This window comes from Helianthus annuus, chromosome 11 (genome assembly GCF_002127325.2).
Source record: "Helianthus annuus cultivar XRQ/B chromosome 11, HanXRQr2.0-SUNRISE, whole genome shotgun sequence".
Lineage (NCBI taxonomy): Eukaryota > Viridiplantae > Streptophyta > Magnoliopsida > Asterales > Asteraceae > Helianthus > Helianthus annuus.
In genome coordinates this window covers 80,354,530-80,366,244 of record NC_035443.2, presented here as the reverse complement: position 1 = coordinate 80,366,244, position 11,715 = coordinate 80,354,530, and positions in this window count along the sequence as shown.

The following is an 11,715-nucleotide window of genomic DNA, read 5'->3' as shown; positions in this document are numbered from 1 at the left end:
TTTGACATATTGTGTAAAAGTGACATTTAACAAACCCTTGAAAGTATCATCTTAAAATTCGGCTTAAAAGTGGTAAAAAAAATGGCGTAAAACCTGATTCCGCTTGAATGAGGAAGTTGTGATTCCGCTTGACATTTCGAGCGAAATCAGGTATATCACTGGAAAGGTTCTTATTCCGCTCAAGCATTTGGAGCGAAATCAGAGTTGTAGCTTGTTTTGGAGATTCCGCTTGAGGAAGTTAACTGATTCCGCTTGAATCAGTTTGGATTTTGATTCCGCTCGAGTGAATCATCTTGATTCCGCTCGAGACTTACCATTCCGCTTTAAAGTTACAAAGTTGATTTCGCTTGAAATCTTAAAATCAGATTCCACTTGGACGTCGTGATTTCACTTGAGCAGACATACATTGTGTGAAATCATAACTGATTGTGTCAGGCCCATGTATTGATATAAGTATTTGCATGTGACCAGATATGTTAATGTGAATACATAGTTTAGGTCCAATCAACAATTAATCGGTGATAATAATCATTTTCACATAACAATTGATGTTGTCGATTTAGTGGACTTGGAGGTCCAATAGGCTCTTGATTGAAACAGTGCATGTGATTATGATAAATTGGTTAATTTGGAGGTCCAATTGAATTTGAGTGTGTATGTGTGTTGAATTGAGTGTGCATGTATCGGCCCAATTACAAATTCAGATCCACTAAGTAACCGGTCAAATCAATTTGAATTGATAAAAGTGTTGAAATTTGATAGTTTGAAAATATGTGAAATGAACAGCCCATGTGAATTTGTATAATTGCTGCCCAATCAATTGTTTACAGTTTCCAAAGGCCCGATTAGTGTTGGCCCAACTGATTACATAACTTGAGAGGCCCGATTAAAGGTTTGAATATAGAGTTTTAGTTCATTCTAAACCTATATTACGTAGCACATCCGATCAGGCCCATTCATTCAGTGATTTCACTTGAACAACATTGAAGCGAGTTTTCGACAACGAGTCTTAGATTGATTTCATCAACACACACTGTTACGTATTCAATCCGTTTAAACTGTTTGTTTGTTTGTTTGTTTGCAGGTGATCCGAGGTATTTGTCAAGCATCGGATACCCGCCCGAGCGAATCCACACTCGATCCGCTGTCATCTGATTTTTGCTATTCAATCGGATATTCATCTGATTCATTTGTTTTGAGAAAGTGATTGAACTGATTTTAGATTGTGTGAATTTTCGTATCATTTGAAAATCTGTCTTGGTAAATTCTTTAATACTGAAACATGGGTTCTGAGATTTATATTGCACTGAACAAGTTTGATAGTTTTACAGGTATCAAGGGAGAGTCTACAAAAGAATTGATCGATAGGTATGTCGAGTTGCATTTAGAAATGAGGCGTTTGAACATTAACAAAATGGATGAGACATGGGTTGACAAGTTTGCAAATGCTTTACCAAAGGATGTGTGGGGTACTTATTTGCTGGAGTTGAAAAACAATTCAGATTATGTTAATCTCAACCTTAGTGCATTCGTCGAGAAGATTGAAGCTCAAGAACTTGAGTTCCAAAAGATTAGAAAATTGAAGTCTGATTCAGGAGAGAAGTGTTTAAACTTTGAAAAATCTGAATCAGACAATGTCAAACTCTTGAAGGATTTGGAGAGTTTGACATTGAAAATCAAAAAGGATGAGAAGAAATCTGATGATAAACAGATTCTTGAAATGCAGGAAAATTTTGAGAATTTGAAATCTGAAAATGTCAAACTGTTGAGTGGTTTGAACAGTTTGACATTAGAAAACAAAATTTTGAAAGAAAAAGAAAAAGAATTTGAAAGCAAAATTAAATCATTAGAAAATGAAGATCTCTGGATAAAGCTTGAAAATAAAAATCTGAAACAAAATGAAGCAAAATTCCAAGAACAAATAAAAATTTTAGATGTTCTTGAAAAGAGTAAAATTGAAGATGAAAAGGTAATCAAGTCTCATCTTGAGAAAATCTCTCAGCTTGAAAATGAAGCTAAGAGTGCAAGAAATAAAATTGCTGAGTTTGAGAAGAAATTGAAAAGTTTTGTGACCTCTTCAGCAATGATTGATCCATTATGTCTAAAACCGATCAATTTAGATTGTGATGAGAAAACTGATGATGAAAATGAAAAAAATGAGAAAATGAAAATCTTTTTGAAATTAAAAGAAAATTTTCAAGGAACTGTTCTGCAATCGACTTAAAAGGGTGAATGCTCTATGCAGAAACCTTTGAAGAAAAAAGCGGAACAGAAACAAAAAGTAAAAAATTCAGAAAATGTTCAAAACAAATATAAAAGCTCATCAGTTCAATCATCCAATCGTGATAAAAAACCACAAAAATTGAAAAATAAAAACTCACAGAAAATTGGTAATGAGTGGTGCAGGTTTGACCACAGTGCTTCAAAGCCAAATCCAGCTTTCATGAGGAATGATGATTACCACAAAGCCAGACAATGCTATGATCTAAGCGTTTGGTGTGAAAGTGGTGAATGGTACGATAACAGAGTGTGTTACACTTGTGGTGTTCAAGGACACATTGCTGTTAACTGCCAGAGTCAGATGTTTGAGACAAGACGATGCTATAATTGCCTAATCAAAGGTCATATTGCCATAGATTGCCCAATGAGATCAAATGGAAGATCGAGGGCTGCATCTCAGAAAAGGGTGATGGAATCAGTCAAAGTCAAAGAAAAGCCCAAGGAACTGAAAGTTTCAGAACAGAAAGTGAAGCTTTCACATGGGCAAAAAGACAGACTGAGAAAGAAAAGGAAGAAAGCTCGAGAGTACCTTGAAAGGATTTTGTCCTCGGATACAACAAGTAAAACAGAGAAGAGTTCTGATAAATCGTCTTGCTCTCCAAAGAATGACAAATTAAGCAAAACGAATTCATCAGATGCAAATCTGAAGACAGAATGGAGTGTGAAGAAAAGAAAAGTTCCTGGTGATGAATTTGTTTCTTCTGAAACAAAAGAGCCAGTTGTTGGCAATGATCTTGACTCATCAAAGTCAAAGGAGCCATGTTCAGGTAATGAATCTGGTTTGTTAAAACCAGAGGAGCCATTGGTTGAGGTAAAAAGTGGTGATTCCGGTTTGACAATGAATGATGAAAATTTTCCATCATTGTCAAAAGAAACTTCAAAAGCACCCAAGGACCCTCAGGCTTGGGTGAAACTGTTTAAATGAAAAACCTGACTTGCCGGAACTCCCAGGTTGGTAATTGGGGAGTAGGAATCGGCATCTTTCTTGAGAAATTCACAGGTTGGTAACTGTGATATTTCAACTTACAAGTGGTTAATCAAAGACATCAAGTTGTATTTGATTTAACTATCTTACAAGTGATATGATTATTGGAAATTGTGTTTGTGATAAACCTACAAGAAGTTGAAAACAGTGTGATGAATTAAACCCCATGATTGTGAAATGGCAGACAAAACTAATTTTCCGGAAAAACCATTTTTTTAAAACAAACTTAAGTGTTTTGAAATCATAATGGGAAAATAGTTTGTTGTCAGGGGGAGTTCTGACTGTTTACGCCAAGTGGATGGCGAATTGAGGCAATTCTCATCAAGTTGTCATTTTACTTTGTATAGTTTATTGTTTTCAAATTTTCCCAGAAAATCAAAATTGAAACATAATTTGATTTTAGGGGGAGTAAGAAAATTTTTAGAAACTTTGAAAATTTGAAAAATCCAAAAACATGATAAAATATAAAAGCCAAAAACATTGAAAAATCAAAAATGAGTTTTGTTGAGACAAGAGGAAATGATAGTAAATCAGTGGACTATCACAGCATGCTAAAGAAATGAAATGTAAAATGTGATAAACGGTCTCACTAAAGATGTGACGATAGGCTCAGCTAGACTAGTAGATTTGCGATAACGATACAAACTTAAATGAAAAAGCCTAGTTCTAATGGGAAACATGATTGAAAGCATAGTACTTAGTTTTGTCCTTCTTGACTGTGTGCCTGCTCAGTAATCGCTGATTGTTAAAAGACATAAAAACTGGTCAGTTTGTGAACTTTCACAACTTGCTGAAAAAGTCACTATGATTGTGCATTTCATTTTGCAAAAAAAATTTAAACTTGTTTGATTTCTTTATTTTGTTTAAGCATTGGGCATCCTCTGCGTATACGTGAGTATCTGTCACACCCCCAAAATCCACACGCGGAGTATCACCGCTTGGGAGCGTGACTGACCAGGACCAAGCCACCAATCATATAGAACATTGTATAAAGTAAAAGTAATTGCAATATAATTCAGAACAAATCCATATGAAAGGTGTTTCCAAAACATAAGCCAGTTATCAATGTTTAGCGGAAGCGTATATATAAAAATATCCAATGTAAAAGTGTATCAAGTATCATATGGGTTCCATATGATGTTCACGATCCAAGTCCACAACGACCGCGCCTCCAGTGCAAGCTCCCAGTACCTAACGATCTGCAAGGCATGTAAAGGAAAGGATCAACAAAATAGTTGAGCGAGTTCACAGTACGTAAATGCGTAATAGTAAGTAACGGGTGGCTCTACCGGGCCAATAGTAAGTTATACAGGTGGGGGCTTCCCATGTTAAGTGACCACTAGACTATTCGTATTATGACCACGTAGGTGTTATCCCAACCTACGGAAGAAGTAAGTAATGCGTACACGTATGTCTTACGTGCGTATCCTTTGTATCGAGGATAGTAATTTGCATATGACCACGTAGGTGTTATCCCAACCTACGGAAGAAGTAAGTAATGCGTACACGTACGTCTTACGTGCGTATCCTTTGTATCGAGGATAGTAATTGGCATCTGACCACGTAGGTGTTATCCCAACCTACGGAACCACGTAGGTGTTTTCCAACCTACGGAACCGTCCTGACATCCGAGGACTATGATAGGTGATAGTCTAGGAAAAGCGTAGTGTATGTACGTTATTAGTTTATCATCAAGCCTTTAACCCATTCCCACAACCCGGGAATCCCATGCCTTAGTAAGAGTGTGAACTCACCTTGGTTTGCTCGGTATGCTAGGTTATGTACTCACAAGTAATTAATCACGTCCTATTGTATGCATGTATAACAAATCAGTTCATGTTCGCAATGATACGTATGCAAATCGAGTGTCACACAATTGCAAATGTAAACATTCATCATCAAGCATGGCATGTCAAGTAAATCAAACATACATTCCACTATCTTTCGAAAGATGTTTATAACCTACCATCCTTCGAATCCAACCTTATCTTTCGACACATTAGTGATCCTTCGACACATACTAAATATCACAGTTACCTTTCGGACTGGTTGTTATGTTTCGAACCACCAGTCATCTTTCGACCAAATGGCATCTTTCGGTCAACCTAATTATGTTTCGGTCAATTCTATCCTTCGGTCAACAGATATCTTTCGGTCACAACTATGCTTCGACAACTATGTTTCGACTACAAGTATCTTTCGACACATATCAGTTACGTCAACAACAGTTACAATTTCAGAAACCCTAAACATGCTAACAGCCGTCAACAACATTGTCGATCAAACAACAATCATGCAGCAATCATAGGATCAAATCATCAACCAATCCAAATCATCATCTATGTGTCATGTAAACATAATTATCATTTGGTTCAACAATCTAACATACATCTATACGCATATCATCCAGTTGCTTAGCATAACGTATTACATAATCGAACACTATTGACATGCTAATCTGTTTTCGAAATCTAATCAAATCAATATCATTCAACCCATTCCATACTATGCATTCGATCCTATCAATCTAGATCAACATGTATTTCGTATGCAGTTACATAATAAATTAATCATGTATGATGAAATCAAGAACAAAACACGTAAATCACTAACCGAAGTTAAGAATGAACAGCACAAGAGATTTGGCTTCGGATGTTGAGGGTTTGCCGTCGCACACACACACAAAGGAGCTAGGGTTTTTTTCTTAGGAAATCCTTATCAGTTTACATGCATTCCCATATTTAAACGTATCACAGAAATGGGCCAAGCCCATCAGAAAAGGCTGGGCCGAAAGATGTCGAAGGATATGTTTCGTGCTCGAAGGATGAAGTCCTTGGTCGAATGATATGTTTCGAGAATCTTTAATTCGAAGGTTGATCCTTCGGATCGGAAGTTATCTTTCGTGGTCCTTCGAATCCTTCGAACTGTATGTCAGGTTTCGTGATCTAGACTAAGTGTTTTAATGATAATTCTAATATTAATTCTAATATTATTTTCTACCACAACAAGTAATCACATATAGGCAAAACAACAATACGTTTCATTAAAACACCACGCGTACAATTCAAGTTCACAACCCAAGCAACTAAGCAGTCAAAGTCAACGCGCATTTAATGCGAAAGCGAAAGTCAGAAACTCGAGTTGTCACATTATCCCCAACTAATTGGAAATTTCGTCCCGAAATTTGGTATGCACTCACTGAGGAAGCTAGGTAAGCTGTATCGTTTACTGGTTTTCCTGGGGTGTCACATCATCCCCCCGTTGATTTGGAATTTCGTCCCGAAATTCAGTAGTAGTAGCTTCAGTCTCAGTAGTGGTTGCATTGGTTCCGAATAACTGGGGGTACTTTTCTGTCATCCTATCTTCGCGTTCCCAGGTGTACACTGGGCCACGTTTGGAGTTCCAACGAACTCGAACAAGAGGGATTCTCTTGTTTTTGAGGACCTTCACATCCCGGTCCGTGATTTCTACTGGTTCCTTGACGAACTGTAACCGCTCGTCGATAGTGGGTTCCTTACAAGGAAAGATAAGGTTTTCATCTGATAGGCACTTCTGTAAGTTCGATACATGAAAGACATTGTGAACTGCCCCGAGTTCAGTTGGTAGATTCAATCTATAGGCTACCCTGCCTATTCGTTCTATGATCTAGAATGGTCCGACATACCGTGAATTTAGTTTGCCCCGTTTGCCAAAACGTACTACACCCTTCCAGGGTGAAACTTTTAGTAAAACCCGGTCCCCGACCCGAAATTCCAATGGCTTTCTACGCTGGTCCGCGTAGGCTTTCAGACGGTCGCGTGCTGCCGCCATGCGTTGTTGTATCTGTGAAATCTTTTCTGTGGCGTCCACTACAATCTCTGGACCCGTGATTTGACTATCCCCCACCTCTGCCCAACAGAGAGGTGACTGGCATTTACGCCCGTACAATGCCTCGAATGGAGCGGCTTGAATGCTGGTGTGATAACTATTATTGTACGAGAACTCCACCAAAGGGAGGTGCTTTTCCCAGCCGTTGCCGAAATCGATAACATACGCTCGAAGCGTGTCTTCTAGAGTTTGAATAGTTCGCTCAGACTGCCCATCCGTCTGAGGGTGATATACTGTGCTCATGTCTAATTCTGAGCCGAAGGATTTGTGCATCGCTTGCCAAAGCTCTGTCGTGAATCGTGCATCGCGATCCGAAATAATAGAAATGGGCACCCCGTGCCTCGAAACAACTTCCTTGAGGTAGATATCTGCGAGAGTGGAGAACTTATCCGTTTCCTTAATAGCTAAGAAGTGTGCAGACTTGGTGAGTCGATCCACGATCACCCATATTGTGTCGTTCCCACGCTGAGATCTCGGTAGGCCTGTAACAAAGTTCATGGAAATTTCTTCCCATTTCCACTGTGGTATCGTAGACTGTTGAGGTAGGCCAGCTGGTTTCTGATATTTGACCCTGACTCTCGCACAGGTCAAGCATTTTCCAACGTACGTAGCAATGTGGGCCTTCATACTAGGCCACCAATATGCAGTGCTGATGTCGTGGTACATTTTATCCGACCCTGGATGTACCGAGTAACGAGACTTGTGTGCTTCGTCTATTACGAGTTCGCGTAAACCGCCATAGAAAGGGACCCAACTCCGGCCCGTGACATAGTAGGCGCCGTCCGCCTTTTGTTCCATTTGTTGTCGTGAGCCGCGTAAGGCTTCAGCCTTGACGTTTTCGGGCTTCAGGGCTTCTGTCTGAGCAGCTCGTATCTGAGCAGGAAGGCTAGACTGAATCGTAAGCTGTAGCGCTCGCACGCGCCGTGGTAAAGTGTCCTTTCGACTAAGGGCATCCGCCACAACATTGGCTTTGCCTGGATGATACTTGATAGCGCATTCGTAATCGTTAAGTAACTCGACCCATCGTCGTTGACGCATATTCAAATCCTTCTGCTTAAGGATATGCTCGAGACTCCTGTGATCGGTGTAAATCGTGCACCTGGTACCGTACAGGTAGTGTCGCCATATCTTAAGCGCGAAAACAACAGCTCCCAGCTCTAAATCGTGCGTCGTGTAGTTGCGCTCGTGAACCTTGAGTTGACGAGAGGCGTAAGCGATAACCTTGTCGCGCTGCATTAACACACATCCCAGTCCCCGAATGGATGCATCACAATAAACCACGAAGTCGTCTGTGCCCTCTGGCAATGAGAGGATAGGTGCGCTGCAGAGCCTATCCTTTAAGTACTGAAAAGCGGTTTCCTGAGAATCTCCCCAACGGTAGGTGACACCTTCCTGTGTCAGCATTGTAAGCGGCTGCGCGATCTTGAAGAAGTCTTTGATAAATCACCTGTAGTAACCCGCCAAACCCAAGAATTGGCGTATCTCTGTTGGTGTACGCGGTGCTGGTCTGTTCCTGATCGAATCTATCTTGGATGGATCGACATGGATCGCATCCCTGTTCACTACATGGCCTAAGGAGTGGACTTCACGTATCCAGAAGTCGCATTTAGAAAACTTGGCGTACGTTTGCTCCTTCCGAAAAGTTCCAAGATAAGACGTAAGTGTTGCTCATGTTCTTCCTGACTCTTGGAGTAGATCAGAATGTCGTTGATGGAGACAAGGACAATTTGTCCAGGTAGGGTTTGCACACCCTGTTCATAAGGTCCATAAATACGGCAGGTGCGCTCAATAATATCAAACCATTCATCATATCAAACATGAAGTATAGCAGTTAAAATAATTCATAAAACCCAACATGATTAATGTTCAAACCAAACTTTGTTTGAGTAGCGTAAACATAATAATAAAAATCCAAGACAAGTTATGAGTTCAATTAGCGTTCATTGCGTCTCCTCCTCCTAACATGAAAACTCGACCTCTTGCCTCGTTGCCATTGTTATTGTTGTTTCCCCCGTTGTTGTTGTTATTGTTCCCGTTGCCCTGATTGTTGTTGTTGTTGTTCTGGTTCCTGTTTAGCTGCGGGCAGTGTCTCTTGATGTGACCTTCAGCACCACAATTATAGCACCCCTTGTTGCCCTGTTGCTGATTCTGCTGAGCGTGTGGCTGCTGCTGACCCTGGTTCTGGTTCGCAGGACGAGGGCTCCTGCAGTCTTTGGCCTCATGACCCATCTTGAGGCATCTTTGACAACGACCTCTGTTACACTGGCCGCTGTGGTGCCTGTTGCAGTTGTTACATTTCGGAAGATTTCCCCGATATCCTCCCTGTTTGTGACTACCCGAAGAGTGCTGACTGGGGCTTTGATAACCTTCAGTCTTTCGTTGCTGAGCCTGGGACTGGACTGACGCTGATGCTTTACTTGAATCCCCCTCCCATTTTCGCTTATTGTCACTGGGAGTAGCAGTAGTAGCAGACGTAGTAGCAGTAGCAGTAGCGCTGATGCGCTTAGGCAGGCGATTCTGATCCACGGCCTGATCTGTGATGCGATGAGCGAGACGCTGGATCTCCTGGATGTTGTCGAGGTTAGCTGAGGTAACATGGCTCTGAATTTCTGGAGCCAAACCTTTGAGATACAACTCGATACGCTTGTATGGAGGGTCCACCATAGTTGGACACAGCACGGCCAGCTCATTTGACCGTTTAGTATACGCTTCAATCTCTGATCCAACCATTTTCAGATTATACAGCTCGTCTTCCAACTTGTGAATATCTTCACGTGTACAATACTCTCTCTTGATAAGTTCTTTGAATTCGTTCCAGGGTGTGGCGTTAGCAGCTGCCAACCCGAATATCTGCACTTGCGCGTTCCACCAAGTTAACGCGATTCCCTCTAGGGTACCGGTAGCGTATTTCACCCTGCGTTCCTCAGGGCATTCACACATTTCGAATACTGATTCTAGCTTCTCGAACCAGTGAAGGAGTCCAACTGCTCCTTCTGTGCCGCTAAACGTGCTGGGACGGCATTCCATAAAGTTCTTGAATGTGCAGGCAGGTTGTTGCTGAGCGGGTTGACCTATTGTGTACGAATAGGGCAAAGTTAAATACGAGAATTAATGTAGGATCTAAAGATCCTAGTGCCTATACTGCAGGGTATACTACCTGCTTGGGCGGCTGCAACTGCCGCAGCAACGAGAGCCTCTAGCTGGGCTTGAGTCATGGTAATTCGTGCGGCCATTGATCTTCAAATCAAAGGCAACGTAAGTAAGAAAAAGGGTTCGCGAGTAGTGCGATGACAGAAGAGTGTAGGCACGTAAGTGTTCTCAAGCAATAACAAGTTGTGAGCAAGGTAATGTAAGCATACCACGAGCAAAGTTCTATGCAAATTCTAGCATGTAGGCAATAAACATAAACCTTATTACCTAGGAAGTTGAGTCTTGCACGTGGAGCGAAGCGTCGTTGTGGATCGTTGAGAGCACTGTTCTGGTTATAGTCTGGTTTTAATAAAAACGTTTTTCCATATTAAAACCAAGTTCTCTATAACCAATGGCTCTGATACCAATCTGTCACACCCCCAAAATCCACACGCGGAGTATCACCGCTTGGGAGCGTGACTGACCAGGACCAAGCCACCAATCATATAGAACATTGTATAAAGTAAAAGTAATTGCAATATAATTCAGAACAAATCCATATGAAAGGTGTTTCCAAAACATAAGCCAGTTATCAATGTTTAGCGGAAGCGTATATATAAAAATATCCAATGTAAAAGTGTATCAAGTATCATATGGGTTCCATATGATGTTCACGATCCAAGTCCACAACGACCGCGCCTCCAGTGCAAGCTCCCAGTACCTAACGATCTGCAAGGCATGTAAAGGAAAGGATCAACAAAATAGTTGAGCGAGTTCACAGTACGTAAATGCGTAATAGTAAGTAACGGGTGGCTCTACCGGGCCAATAGTAAGTTATACAGGTGGGGGCTTCCCATGTTAAGTGACCACTAGACTATTCGTATTATGACCACGTAGGTGTTATCCCAACCTACGGAAGAAGTAAGTAATGCGTACACGTATGTCTTACGTGCGTATCCTTTGTATCGAGGATAGTAATTTGCATATGACCACGTAGGTGTTATCCCAACCTACGGAAGAAGTAAGTAATGCGTACACGTACGTCTTACGTGCGTATCCTTTGTATCGAGGATAGTAATTGGCATCTGACCACGTAGGTGTTATCCCAACCTACGGAACCACGTAGGTGTTTTCCAACCTACGGAACCGTCCTGACATCCGAGGACTATGATAGGTGATAGTCTAGGAAAAGCGTAGTGTATGTACGTTATTAGTTTATCATCAAGCCTTTAACCCATTCCCACAACCCGGGAATCCCATGCCTTAGTAAGAGTGTGAACTCACCTTGGTTTGCTCGGTATGCTAGGTTATGTACTCACAAGTAATTAATCACGTCCTATTGTATGCATGTATAACAAATCAGTTCATGTTCGCAATGATACGTATGCAAATCGAGTGTCACACAATTGCAAATGTAAACATTCATCATCAAGCATGGCATGTCAAGTAAATCA